The sequence below is a fragment of the Urtica dioica genome, chromosome 12 (genome assembly GCF_054948205.1).
Source record: "Urtica dioica subsp. dioica isolate 48M chromosome 12, U.dioica_male_clone48M_v1_H2, whole genome shotgun sequence".
Lineage (NCBI taxonomy): Eukaryota > Viridiplantae > Streptophyta > Magnoliopsida > Rosales > Urticaceae > Urtica > Urtica dioica.
The window spans coordinates 13,577,374-13,592,593 of NC_142767.1; positions in this window are offsets into that span (position 1 = coordinate 13,577,374).

Below are 15,220 nucleotides of genomic sequence, written 5' to 3' on the forward strand. Positions count from 1 at the left end.
AAATATAAAAACCACTATAGTATAGTGAACAAATAATTAAAGCTTAAACAATCCAAATGTAAAAAATAAATTAGGCTAAAACTAACATTTTTTCTAAACAAAAAAAATATCACAAAAAATAACAAACACCACCAAATAGGGCCGGCCCAATGCTCACCGGGGCCTTAAGCGAACATTAGAATTGAGGCCTTGTTAAAGAATCAGTTCAAGCCAAAAATTAAGTATTTTAATAACATTCAAAAATCGATTTTTTTTTCTATGCAATAAGAGAATCGACTTTTTTTTTTACTATCTTAAATAAGAACTCTGCTCATATCGAGTAGATAAATAAATTTAAATATAGGAAAAATATAACACTGAAAAAACAAAAAATTAACAAAACAATTATTGAGTAAACCGAAGACATATTTGATGATTCACCGTTGGAGGAAGTCTAGAGTGGGGCCTCTGCCTAATCAAATATGAGGCCTTATCACCATCTAAATTTGAGCCTATTTTTTAATAAAAAATTGAGGCCCTAAGCGATTGCTTAGGTGGCCTAATGCTCTGGCCGGGCTCATCCTGGGCAATGGAAGGTAATGGAAATTCCATTTCCAATAAGCCACCTTCCATTGCTTATTGGAAATGGTATTTCCATTACCCATATTGATGCCTTCCATTGCTTAACGGAAATGGAATTTCCGTTAATCTTAATGGAAATTCATATTTCCATTAACTTCCAATAAGGAATTAAAAAAAATAAAAAATCAAATTTAAATGATAAATGAAAAGGACTAAACTGTTAAAATTTTAAAATAAGATACTAATATGTAAACTGAATTTCATCTTTATTAATTTTTTTTTTAAATAAAGTTAAAACATTACAACAATATTATGAATAAAGCATTACAACAAGACTACATTTCATTAATATTCATGTTTTGAAAGTTAATATCAAAGTTATCAACAAGATCAATGTTCACAAATGTTTCTTGAGAACGTTGTTCGTGTTGACACCAATCTTTGTATATGGTGAGAGCCTCGACCATTTCGGGTTTCAAACTTTGTCTACGATCATCAAGCATGCGACCCGAGCTACTAAATGCGGACTCGGACGACACCGTTGACACCGGGATCGAATGAACATCTCGGGCCATCTTCGACAAGATCGGAAACATGTTCTCGTGTTGACGCCACCACGCTAGCAAGTTGAGGTCGTCTTGGTTCATGGAGGCAAATTGTTTAGATGTGTATAACGCGATCTCGTCGTTGGAAGCCGTATCTTCAGTGAGTTGGGCATGCGGTGACGATCTTGGAGATGAAGTTCCACCTCGAGCAAAACGAGCTATGTCTCGGAACATTCCTTTGCTTGTCGATGAGTGTCGAGGTGGACTCGGCTCGGGAAATACAGGAGCTTGGCCCTGGTAGAACCTGAAAAAGGAGTAAAACTCTTCCACGACCCTAGCATGATCATGTGTAACGTAATCTTGTCCAGTATGACGTTTTAAATATTGTAAAAATGTCAAATAACCCCCAAATTTCATTCGAGGGTCTAGAATGCATGCAAAACCATATCAGTAAGGAATTTTTGTAGTGCCCCAATATTTTGAAAATTTTGCTCTCATAGATTCTACGCATGGTTGAAAAATTTCAAAATAGTTACAATCATGAAGATGTTCGGCAATTTTTGTAACACTATGTATGGCTAAATAAGATGTGGGTGTGTAAACAGCAGACAATGCACATGTTTCATCGTAAAAAACGTGAAGAAAATGAGTAAAGACCTTAGCCCTTGCGATGTCTGTTTCGGTTATGTCATGGCCTCCGTTTCTGTTCACGAATTCTCGTGTAATCTCTACATGTCTTTCGGATAAGAAAGAATGCAACATTAAAAATGTTGAGTTCCATCTAATCTTGTTATCGGTGTGGAATTATCTCTCCTCAAGACCGTTGATTAAAAAACGCCTCTTAAGGTCGTCTACCCTTTGGTTCGAACTGTTTAACCAAGATATAGCATCTCTAATCTTACGGATACACTCGTCAAAATGCCTAAACCCGGATTTCACTATGAGGTTTATGATGTGGGTTGCACACCTTTGGTGTAAAAGACACTCTTGATTGGGGATCTTAAGACGTAATGCTCTCACCATGGCGTCATTGTTTGTGGCGTTATCTAGGGTTATTGAAATTATTCTATCTTGAAAATTCCACTCTTCTATAACGTCTAGGAGGATTGCTGGCATCAGCGGTATGACTACCCTCTATTCTCTTAAACGCTACGATCCTCTTGTTGAGATTCCAAGACTGGTCTATGTTATGAACTACAACGGACATGTAGTCCATTTTGGCATTTACATACCATATGTCAGAAGTGAGGGCCACGTTAAACCTAGCAGACATGAAGCATGCTCTAAGTGTGTCTTTATCTTCCAAAAAATTTATCATAATATCACTTCTAAGAGTTTTTCTTGAAATAATGTTTATACCTGCAACTAAGTAATGCACAAATCTACCAAATCCTGCGCTTTCTACATGAGAAAATGATTGGTCGGTAGAAACTATGTACTTTACTAGTTCTTTTCTAAACTCTACGGGATTGTGGGTACTTACCATGGATGTAGATCCCTTCAAGACGCAAACCCTGTAGTGGTGGCGCAACGATGAAGTACCATGAGATGCAGAGTCGGCTTTGACGTGCTTCCCACATTTGTTGCATATTCCCTTCTTTCCTTCGTTGTCAGTGAACTCGATGAAGTATTTCCACATTTCAGAACGGGATTTTCTTTTCTTCTTCTCTTGTGGAAGTTGTTGTGCTTCGGGAGCTTCGTCTTCAGGTGACTCGGGTTGAGGTGGTGGAGGTGATGGCTCGTGTTGAGGTGGTGGAGGTGGTGGAGGTGATGGCTCGTGTTGAGGTGGTGGAGGTGGAGGAGGTGATGGCTCGTGTTGAGGTGGTTGAGGTGCCTCTTGTTGTTGTTCTTCAAATCTACGGAGTTGTTCTCGGTACACCATGTAAGGGTCTTCGTGTGGATTTTGATGGGAGCTAGAAGGTTGGGCACGATGAGGATGATATTGTGTACCATATTGTTCGTGAATTGGACGGGGAGGAGGTGGAGGTTGTTGTGAAAGAAATTGTGGTAGATATTCAGGTTGATAAGGGGAGATCGGGGCGAATCGGGCTAATTCTAGAGGGACATTAGGTGGATGCCATTGTGTCGAGAATATTCGATGTAATTGGGATTTTCAGTAAGGTTTACCCAATTTTGTGAAAATTGTTGAGGTGGAGAGGGTTGTTCAACTTCGTCGTGTTGCTCGTCTTGTTGTTGTGATTGCGACGGCGTGACAGTGCGACTAGAACTTCGGCGCGATTCATGTGAACCTCGACGAGAATCTCGGCGATATGTTGACTCTCCAGACATTATAAAATAATACTAACTTAAGTATATAATATTAATTTTATAAACTTAATTATCTAAAAAAATTATAATACTAACTTAAGTATATAATATTAATTTTATAAACTTAATTATCTAAAAAAAATATAATACTAACTTAAATATATAATATTAATTTTATAAACTTAATTATCTAAAATAATTATAATACTAACTTAAGTATATAATAGGAATTTTATAAACTTAGTTATATAAACAAAATTATAATACTAACTTAAGTATATAATAAATATTTTATAAACTTAGTTATATAAACAAAATTATGATACTTAAGTATATAATATTAAGTAAACAAACAACTTAAGTATATAATATTAAGTAAAATAAAAACTTAAGTATATACTAATTATTTTAAAACTTAACTATAAAAATAAATTTAGTATACAAACTTGTAAATTTTGTATGTGGAGAATATGAGAAAATTTGAGAGAATTTGAGAGATTTTGAGAGTTTGAGAGAGTGAGTTGTGATTAAAAATGTTAGAATTCGGATGTATTTATAGAAAAAAAAAGTGGGTTAAAATTTAAAGAATTGTGTAAATTCGGAGGGCCAACGGTCAAATAACGGACAATTTTTTTCAGCCGTCCAGATCACATCTAACGGCTGAGATTTAATAAAAAAAATTAAAAAAAACGTTAATATTAACGTTACAAATGCACACAGACACAACACACACTGCAGTGCAATGTCAGCACCAACGGTACACACGCCTGCCACCATTTCCGTGTGTCCCCTGCCATTTCCGCCACGTGTCCGGAAGGAAATTTCCGCCTGCCATGCTGACGGTACACGGAAGTACCGTGAGTCTCCCACACCACACGGAATCCCGTCCTTCCGTGTGGTCCCGTACCGACAAGCCTGCATGAGGCCGGGCCTGCCACCAAAGCATGGAGGAATGACTATCTATTATTCAAACTCTAAAATTATTTATTAAAAGAATTATTCGCAAAACATCAGAAGTGGAAAAGTATCACGTTAATATGGAGAACATATATATGAGCTCCAAATGATACAAAAGGGGTTTATATATTTTGTATTCTAATCATCCCAAGTAAATTAATTTGCATATTTTTCTTTCTGAGTATGTGAATTTTTTTTATTTTTTCTAATATGAATACTGAGAGATTACAATCAGTGAATATTCCAATGAGTGAGATCCCACACACACAAACATACATGGCTTTGGAAAAATTGGACGACACATAGGACCTAGACTTTGATACATTCTGATATTTTCTTAGTGTAATAGTCATTTTTTCATCTCGTAAGAGCATATCATTACCCCAACGCATAATATTTTTTTAATAGAATTATACACGGATGGATAGAAGTAAATAAATTGATTATTCCACATTATTACTTTTTTTCAAATTAAACAGATATAAGAGTATTTAGTTATAAACAAATAACTAAAAGTGTCAATTTTGTCTAAACACTTTTAGATCTGTCTAATTTAAAAAAAAAAAAATACTGCATAATCAGCTACTTAGTTACTTCAAACCCTTTTTTTAATGAATGAAAACCCAATGCTTAATTTATTTTTTTTCCCTTTTGTTTAAAATGAATAACTTAGTGCTTGCTTGATTAATTTTGAGACAATAGATAATACATTATTATAGATCAGGATACTATCTTGTTTTGTTCATTTTCATTGTTCTTTTTGTATTTACATGGGTTGTTTTGGTGGTGGCTAAAAAAAGATACAAACTGATACCAGAAGTGCCAAGGGATGAACTGAGTTGGACAACAAATATCACTGTTGCTGGAAAGAAAAAAAAAACCAGCAGCTCGCTCTTCGACTCGGAGTCCTGCAAAATACCAATCAATGATTTTAGTAGACCAGCGGGTTTCCTTGTTCCTTAGCAAAAGTAATAAATTAATTTGGATACATATCATATTTATCTTTGCTCTTTTAGTCTCGTGAAAATAAAATTCGGGTTGTGATATTTGATCAATTCATTACTGCTTTTCCCATAAACTCCAAATGACTAAAACTTATCTCATATTCAATGATAAGAAAAGTCCAGTACATAGAGCGCATGAAGACGAGCTTTAGGGGATTCCAAATTCCAGAACTATTCAAGGAGTTGAAGAAAGAGCATGCCGTAAAACTTAAAATTTGACTTCAAATTTCAAATAGACAGAATTTTGGATATCAGTATTATTCTTCCAATATATAAACTTTACTTTTTTCATTGGCTTGAGCTATCTCACGTAGTCTAACCAATGTAATTTGCATTTTCTTTCTTATTTCTTATTTTAAGGAAAAATTTTTAGTTGCTGGTTTCTATTGTGACTACTCTTTTAGGAGCTTAATAACACAATTTAACCTCCAAAATTTTTACTAATTTTTATTTTTTATAATGCTGTAAAATTATTTGCGCGCAGTGTGTTGCTAAAACTAGTGATGAATACAAAATGCTAAAGGATTAGCTCTTGTAATGACACCTGTCATGACTGTCATTCCTTTATTAGTTTGTAACTAATCAAAATAATTAATGATGTACCATCACGAGAACGAGTCTTAGCTTTTCTCTTGGACTACGGGCAAGATTATTAAGCTAAGGGGTGTGGTAGTTCAACCCAACGATTAAAATATCGATACCAAAATTCTGATTTTATTGACATATCAACTCTCGACTGGCATATCGATTGATATCCTATAAAAAAAAAATTATATCGATAATTTTGATGGTATATCTCTGATATATTTCTTACCGACCAATATCTTATAACAAATATAATTATAAGTTTGTTTTAGAGGAAATAGCGGCAAAAATATCCAAAATATTACGTTGGATACACTTGGCTACCCATTCCTTTTTTCGGCGGGTAAAATACCTATTGTTTACTTGCAGTTCCACCGTTCCTACTAAGGGAATGCCATGAGTGGTTTTTTTTTTACAAAATATTATTTAAATTCTAATAAAAAAATATATCATTTATATTTGTTTATAAAACAAAGAAAACTTGGTTTTGATTTTTTTAAAAAAAAATTATAAACATTCCCAAGTATAAAAGCTATAAATAAATAAATAATCGGGCTAAATGAAAATTTTAAAAATTTATAATTAGTTTTCTAAAACATTATGTTCTTATAAGCAATATAGAAGTAAATAAGAGTAGTAATTTTGTATATTTTAAAATCAAAATCAAGTTTTCTTTTATTTAAAAACAAATACAAATGGTATTTGCTTTTTTATCATAATATATATGATATTTTGCAAATATATAAGTAAAAACCCTCGTATACAAGTTTTTTTTTATCATAAAAAAAAAAAAAAATAGGTAACTAGCCAACTAAAACGTTTGAGATTTCTATATAGTCAACGTTTCGTAAATCTTAGGTAAATAGTCATAAAGATGATGTGGCATTCCTGATTTACTATTTCATTGAAATAACAGAGTGGGATAATTACGTCAATTTACATGTGTAAATACATGGTATTTTGAAACGTTGACTATATAACCATGTGAAACTGTAAATATAACTATATACTTAATAAACCCTAATATAAATAGTATTTTGTAAATAAACAAATCTAAATGGTATTTTGAAAAAAAAAAAAAAAAAACTTATAATTAGTTTTCTAAAACATTCATAGAGTATTTTCTTATAAGTCATTAATCAATAAGAGTAATAAATTTTTTTAATTTTAAAAAGTAAACAAAATTTTTTTGTTTTTAAAACGAATATAAATGGTATTTTGTTTTTTTTTTAAAAGCCTTCTCAGATCATGACACGTAGCATTCCGTTAACTTTAATACCTTAGTAGTAACGGTGGAGCTAAAAGTAAAGCCGATAAAAAAATAGGTAGCCAAGTGTATCTAGCGTAGAACTTTAGATATTTTCGCCGCTATTTGCTCTATGTTTTATATTTATTTTTTAAAATATATATAATATATACCAATTTGTCTAATAAATATACATAGATATATGTATTTTTTTTATGTATATAAACAGTATATATATATATATATATATATAAAGTAAAGCAAAATAAAAAATCGTATCCATAATGAAAATTATACCATACATATGCACAAATAATTTCGGTCACATATATACACGCGCGAAAATATATATACAAATGAAGACTTGAATGCAGTTGTGTCGGTGATAATAATTTTAAACATAACTTACGACCATGATAAAAATGCAATTTATTTTAGTTAAGAATAAAAATATCTACAATATATCGATATAGTAGATTATAAAGGTTTTTGTACCGAACCTTCTCATTTTTTATACATCGACGATATACCATCGGTATTTTAAACCATCACTCCGCCCAACCAACGGAAGTCACAAAAAAAAAAGGGTCAATAGACAACTGCCATGATTTAAATAAATTCAAGCATATAATTAGAGAAAGTAGAGAAGATATTTTGGCACAAGCATTCCAAAAGAAATACTCTCTCTCTCTACTAAACATTTCAAAAGAAATACTCTGGTGGTGTTTGGTTTAGTTTTCTAAACTCGTTTTCTGTTTTTAAATTCTGTTTTCTGATTCTAATTTTTAAATTTAAAAAACAGATTTATAATTACGTTTCAGAATATTTTAAATGTTGTTTGGTTATGTTTTTCATTCAATTGTTTTGAAATATAAGAGAGATAAAATAGAAAACACATTTTCATTGTTTTCTGTTTTCTAAACAAATTTCAAAGAAAAAGAAACATGATTCCAAATTTGTTTTCTAAGTACTATAAGCAAACATGTTTTCTAAAACTGTTTTTTAGAATTTATAATCAGAAAACAAATTTGGAAAAGTTAACCAAACCGGGTCTCTCTCTCTCTCTCTCTCTCTCTCTCTCTCTCTCTCTCTCTCTCTCTCTCTCTCTCTCTCTCTCTCTCTCCAAAGTTTAAACGTTCTCTAAGCCACACTTAAAAATCCAATGATAGATTCTTTCAGTTTTTGCATCGATTCACAACTCGTGGTTACTTGATGATTCTGAACTTGTTCAAAGACATCTACTCGTTCGGATGAGTATTGATCTTAACTTGATCCAAAAGTAATCACATGTTTTTAAACTCGCATCTTTCATCTATGATTTTCTATAAGATGTTTTTTTTTTTCCTATAAAACAATATATCTATTAATTTTTTTTTATAGAATAATCTATTAATTTTTCTGTGACGGTAACATTTAAATATGTTTTCCGAATTCATATTATTTGTTCCAACAAAATTTTCTCCGCTCACAACCTAATATTTTATGGACCGAGCAAACTAGCCATTTTGAAACTTAACTTTTGCAATTCAGCCATTGTTGTCTTTATTTTGTGTTCTAAACATTAACCAAAATTAATTGAGAAAAAAAAATATTCAGAAATGCCCTTGCTTCATACTTGTGGCACGTGTGACGCAGTTAATATTCGACCGAAATTACAATTTAGTTTTATGTTGACCAACTTGAATTACATTGATTGTGTGGATCAATAAACCAATTAATTGGCACCAAAGTTAATTGACGCAAGCATAACATGGGTAAGCGTGATATACCAAGTTTCACAGTTTTATTCACACGCATACAATACAATTATTTGAAATAAACCCCACTACATTTTCTTTTCTTTTCTTTTCAGAGATTCTACTCATTTCACTCAAAACCGTGATTCTTCATCTTCCCAGACAAGAAAGGAATCCAAAATGGCGACTGTGTGTTCGTTTTCGATTTTGTACGACGAAGATAAATATTCAAAAATAAACAACGCTGTTTGGTTATGTGACTCAGCTTCTTCAGTGCGCGATTCGGGCTTCGAGAAGTTCAGGGTATGTAGTTAAAAATGTCTTATTTAGTTCAAATGATGGTTCGGTTTAATTGACACATCATCAAAATTGACTATTTAAACAAAAATATTGAAATGTTAGCTAATTTATAATTTTAATGTTTTACGTGACTTAATTCATGTAATTTTTCAATTAGAAACTACAATTTAGAGTCAATATATAATTTAAAATAAGAATACTAAGGCAAATTAAAATTTAGTTACAAAACAAACAGTTTAAAAGGTTGGAATGTATCTATTTTTTTAAAAAAAATATTTTTTAAAAAATATAACGAGTCAGGTAAAGGTTTTCTGTGCTCATACCCGGACCCGTTTAAATGTTAACGGGTATTACTCGCTAACATGTTAACCCGTTTCGATCGGGTATTACCCGACTCGTTTAGACCGGATAACGGATGGATAAACGGGTATCGGGTAATAATGTCATGTTTAGTGTCAACGATTCAAGTGGCCTAGTTCGTTATGTTTCCTCAGCTCATGAGGTCTAAATTGCTATTAATAAATATTAAATGAAATTATGAAGAAAAAAAACTTTAAATTACTATTAAAGTTTTAAGTTGCATCCTAAATAATGCTTGAGATATTCCTATGATATTATATTTAATTAATTTTTTATAAATAAGCGAATATTTTTTTCTTCATATTTTAAACAACTTAAAACTCAAGATTTTAGTTTCATTTTAAAATTGTTATTTTAGTTTTATCAATTACAAATTAGCACGTACATTTTCAAAACTAGTATTGTGAAAAGAATCTTTGGGTGTGTTTGGTATGCATCTCAAAAACTATTTTTGAGTTTTTGAGATAAAAAAATTGGAAACAAAAAGTGAAAATTGTGTTTGATAAAATTTTCGTCAAAATTTTTTAAAAAATTTTGAAGTTGTTTTGTAAAAGAGTAAAGAAAACTGAAAACAAATAAAAGGTGTTTTTGAAAAAAAAAAAAAAAAAAAAAAAAAAATTCTTCTCTTCTCTCCTCCTTCTCCTCACCCGTGCGCAAGACTTGAAAAAAAAAATAAAAAAAATCCGGCCATCTTCTTCAATCACCACCGAGCCTCACCATCGCCGCCAAATAGTTTTCATTTTTTTTTTTCATTTTTTCAAAGTGTACCAAATAGTTTTCATTTTTTGAAAAACAAAAATGAAAACTGTACCAAACCGTTTTTTCAATTTCTCAAAAACAAAAATGAAAACTGTACCAAACAGTTTTTTTGAAAACAACTGCAAAATAATTTTTCAATACAACTACAAAAATTAGAAAATAGAAAACAAAAAATTTTTGAGTTAACTACGAAACGGGCATTTTCTTTCTTGGATTTCCAGACGGGGAAAATAATTTTACATTTGACTACTCATATAACCTTGCTATTTTGTAGTAGGTGAAATGAAACGAAATTGTGCAAGAATTTCTCCGTACTTGTCTCCTCTCTGCCGATTTTTTTATTTTCATGTCTGGTACTGTGTCAAGTCAAGCATAAAAAATTATCTAGACGAAATGAGACTTGTTTAACAAGATAACGAGACTTGTTTTAGGTATAAACTCTCTATACATAAATATTTATATGCATACCGTGCAATAATATATATTCGATGGCATTTTAATTAATCAATAATTAAAAGGATAGAACAATTTTCATTATGCGGTGGTCCCAGAGCCATGACGACGGAAAGTCGTTAGAGCATGAAACAAAGACCACATATAATTCGAAGCTGCTTCGAAATTACTGCAAAAGAAAAAAACAACTACTAGTGATATTTTGGTACGAGCCACTATCAAATGGATTCTCAATAGTTATTAATCATTTGGTCTCCTTATCAGTTCCACACGAAGCCGTGTGCTATCGGCGATTTATTTGACTTCTTCGGATTTGGACAATGATAATATATATACATCTTTATATCATTAAGTTTGTGATTTAATTTAGGGAAAATAACACATTTATACCCTGTGTTTTAGTGAAATGTCGAGTTTAACCCTCGGTTTTCAAAAATGTCGAGTTCATACCCTCTGTTTAACTAAAATGACGAAATTATACCCTTTGTTTAACTAAAATGACGAAATTATACTCTGAAATGAATAACAGAGTCACAAATCTCCCTTTCATTGATATTAACTCTTATATAAGAAAAACCAAATCAAATATAAATCAGTGCCCTAATTTCCAAATTCTCAATTTTGAAATAAAAATAATCTTAAATTGAAATTAAATAATAAAACTCATATCTCCTAAGAAATGACTTCATTCCGTGTTCGAATTGTAACTCTAAATCCTGGATTCTCTGTTCGAATATGCGATTTTGATGAATATCAACTATCGATGTTTACCCCTTTGTCTCTTTCTGTGTTCTTCACGATTAAGAGATTGTTGTTTATTTTTTGGTTTTTAAATAAATTACATATATGGCGCGAATGAATAAAGATAATTGGTGTTTATATATAAATATTATAGTCAACGTCAATGAAAAGTCAATAAAAAGAATATTCGTGACACTGTTGTCTATTTCATGTATAATTTCATCATTTTAGTTAAACAAAGGGTATAATTTCTTCATTTTAATTAAACAGAGGGTATGAACTCGACATTTTTGAAAACCGAGGGTTAAACTCGACATTTCACTAAAACACAGGGTATAAATGTGTTATTTTCCTTTTAATTTAATAGAATATAGCATAGAGCTACAGTATGTTGAGTGGGGGCTCAAACCCCCCCTCATACATTTTTTTTTTGTTCTTTTTATTTTGAAAATTTACAAATTAGTCCATTCTAAACTTTTATTTTTCAATTAGCCTTGTGATGTCTGGCTCCGTCCCTGGGTACAAATCGAATTAAGGTGAATATTTTTTACCACGTCCAAAAATTTCTAACTAATTATTGACAAGAGAAGTGCATGTGAAAATTTTATTCCAGATATTGTAGTGGGCGCAAGACTTTGAGTGGTAACTATATATTATTGTATTACTGCAATGATCACAAATGTTCTTGCCAATTTTACGTTATTGAGTACTTAGTTATATATATTAAAAAAAATAGTAGCAAATATGTTGATCCTTGAGTGATTAACTAGTCTTTGATTGTAGTATATTTAGTGCACGTTACAAAATTTACAATTTTAAATGAGAAATGTTATATATATATATATATATATATATATATATATATATATATATATATATATACCTAACTATATTTTTATTTATATATTGATCAAGTCTACCATTACCCAATATTAGTCAAATCGTTCATTGCAACGAGTTCATAGAAACCACCATGTAGGTACGTGTTGATCTTCGTGTTTTCAAGTATTGAACTAGAGATTGCAACTTTTTTTTATCTCAACTCCTAATTCATCATTTGTCTCTATAAAAATGGGTGCACACGTTCGAGTTCCGTAGACGAAACCTTGCATACCGTGGGCAATATATTAGCAACACCTATGAATGCCACACATATTAATTATAATATAACTTCACCAAAATAAACAATGTTCAACGGCAAGGTGAATTGAGAGGTGACTCTTGGCCTTAGATCGTTTGACTTTGTTAAATTCTTAGTTTACATGTCATATTATATAGTCTGGTAGTGATAGTTTAGAGTCGTTTTAGTTGAGCTAACTAGATCAAGTATTTGTTGTAGATCAACAATGCTTACTAAAACCTCACTTGTGAATTCAGTCATTCAATCAGTTCTTCGTCTCTCTCTCTCTCTCTCTCTCTCTCTCTCTAAAATCTCTATCTCCTTCTCTATTTTATTCATGTTATCAAATAGATAGTCCCATAATCCTAGCTTTTCTCAACTCATCAATGGCGACCCTAGTATCATACTACTCAGTCTCAACTCTACCAAAACTTCTCTTCCCATCTCAATCCTTTGAGTCTTCGCTTGGATCGCAACAACTTCATCTTTTGAAGTTCTAAAGTTCTCGCTACTACTTGTGCGCATAGTGTTGAAGGTTTGCTTCTCGGAACAATGCCTTCTCCGTCACGCGTTCATCGAATCGTGCAACGACGATGGTTCAGTCACAAGAAGTCCGAATCTAGAGTACCTGTTATGGATTCTCCATGACCAATTTCTGCTCAACTGGCTTTTCTGGTTCATCTCTGATTCCATTCTCAGACATGTGAATTGAAGCGTGAGTTCAGCTTAAGCCTGGAACACTCTAGGTCAAATCTTCACCACCTTTTCGAAAACGAGAGCCCTGCAACTTCGGTTTTCCCTTCAGATGAAGAAGAAAGGGCATTTGAGCGTCGATGAATACATTTTGAAGATGAAAGGCATCGCTGAGAATCTCAGCTTCGCCGGATCACATATCACATGTGATGATCTAATCTTGTATGTTCTTAGAGGTCTCGAATATGAGTTTGCGTCCGTTGTGGTCAATCTCACAAGTCAATATGATCTTCTTTCACTTCAAGAAGTACAATTTGTCTTGCAATCGCAAGATATGTGCATTGAATCGCAACACTCGAGTGGTGCTTCTCTAGCGTCTCCAATGCCGCACGTGGCTGTTCATCAAAGTCGATCGAACAACAATAGAAGAAGAACTTTGAGAGGGCGTGGTCGTGGTCGCTCTGGTGGAAGGAATTAAGGTAATCGCCCAATTTGCCAGCTCTGTGGTCGTCCTGGCCATGTGGCAATGAAGTGCTTTCATTGTTTCGACGTCATTTTCACGATAATAACACAGATCATAACCAGTCCTCACAACCATCTTCCAACTAAAACTCATAATCGACCTCACGCCTACATTGCAAGCAATGAAGATCAACAACAACAAGATAATCAAGAGAGGTTTCTTGAAAGCGGAGCCACAAATCATGTCACTTCCGATCTCCAAAGCCTGTCATTCCAGTCTTTCTACAAGGACAAGGACAAACTAACACTAGGTAATGGTTCTTCCCTTCCTATTTTGCATATCGGAGACACTACATTGAATTGCAATCATGGAAGTCTTTTACTTATAAACATTCTGCATGTTCCACACATCACCAAAAATTTAGTTAGTATTTCTCAATTCACCAAAGATAACAATGTGCTAATTGAATTCTTTATGAAAAATGTTTAGTCAAGGACATGGCTACACATAAGGTTCTGCTAGCTGCAACACTTAAGGAGGGCTTGTATCAACTTGACCTCTCAAAGTTAGCCAAGCATTTCAAGCCAAAGTTTCAAGCACTTGTTTCAGCTTTGAATGGCTATTTTTTCAATGTGTGTAAACCTGTTTTGTTTGATTCTTGTAGCACTTCAGAGTCATGTTGTCGAAAGTCTAGTGTGTCAAAGTCATGTACTTTAAGGTCTTGTAGTTCAAATATTTCTCATGAAATTTTCAAGGCCTTGCTTGTAACACAAGTGCAAAAACCTCTAGCACTTCTGATGTAAACTTATGGCATTAAAGACTTGGATATCCGTCCAAATAAATTCTTGATTGTATTTTGAAATCAATAGATAGTTTTCTTTCTTCCAAACACTAGAAATTTTGTTCATCTCGTTCACAAGCAAAAATGCAAATTTTTAACTTCACAAGCAACCAAACTCACACCACTACACCCTTTGAAATTATTCACACTAACCTTTGGGGACCAGCACCTGATATCTATGTAGATGGTTATAGGTTTTATGTCCATTTCATAGATGACTACAGACGTTTCACATGGATGTTCCCTCTTAGAACCAAGTCAGAAACTCTTTTATCAGATTCAACAAGTATGTAGAAAGATAGTTCAATGTCAAAATCAGGTGTGTCCAATCAGATTGGAGTGGTGAATACAGACCCTTATAATCCATCTTAAATGAGCTTGATATCATTTTTAGATATCATTATCCACACACTCACCAACAAAATATAAACACATCAGAAAACTTGGTTTAACTCTCTTATCTCAATCACAAATGCCTTACACCTATTGGTTGGATGCCTTTGTTTCAACCATTTTTACCATAAATAGAATCCCATCTCTTACCTTAGGTCTCAAGTCAGCATACCAACTTCTCTTTCATAGAACCCC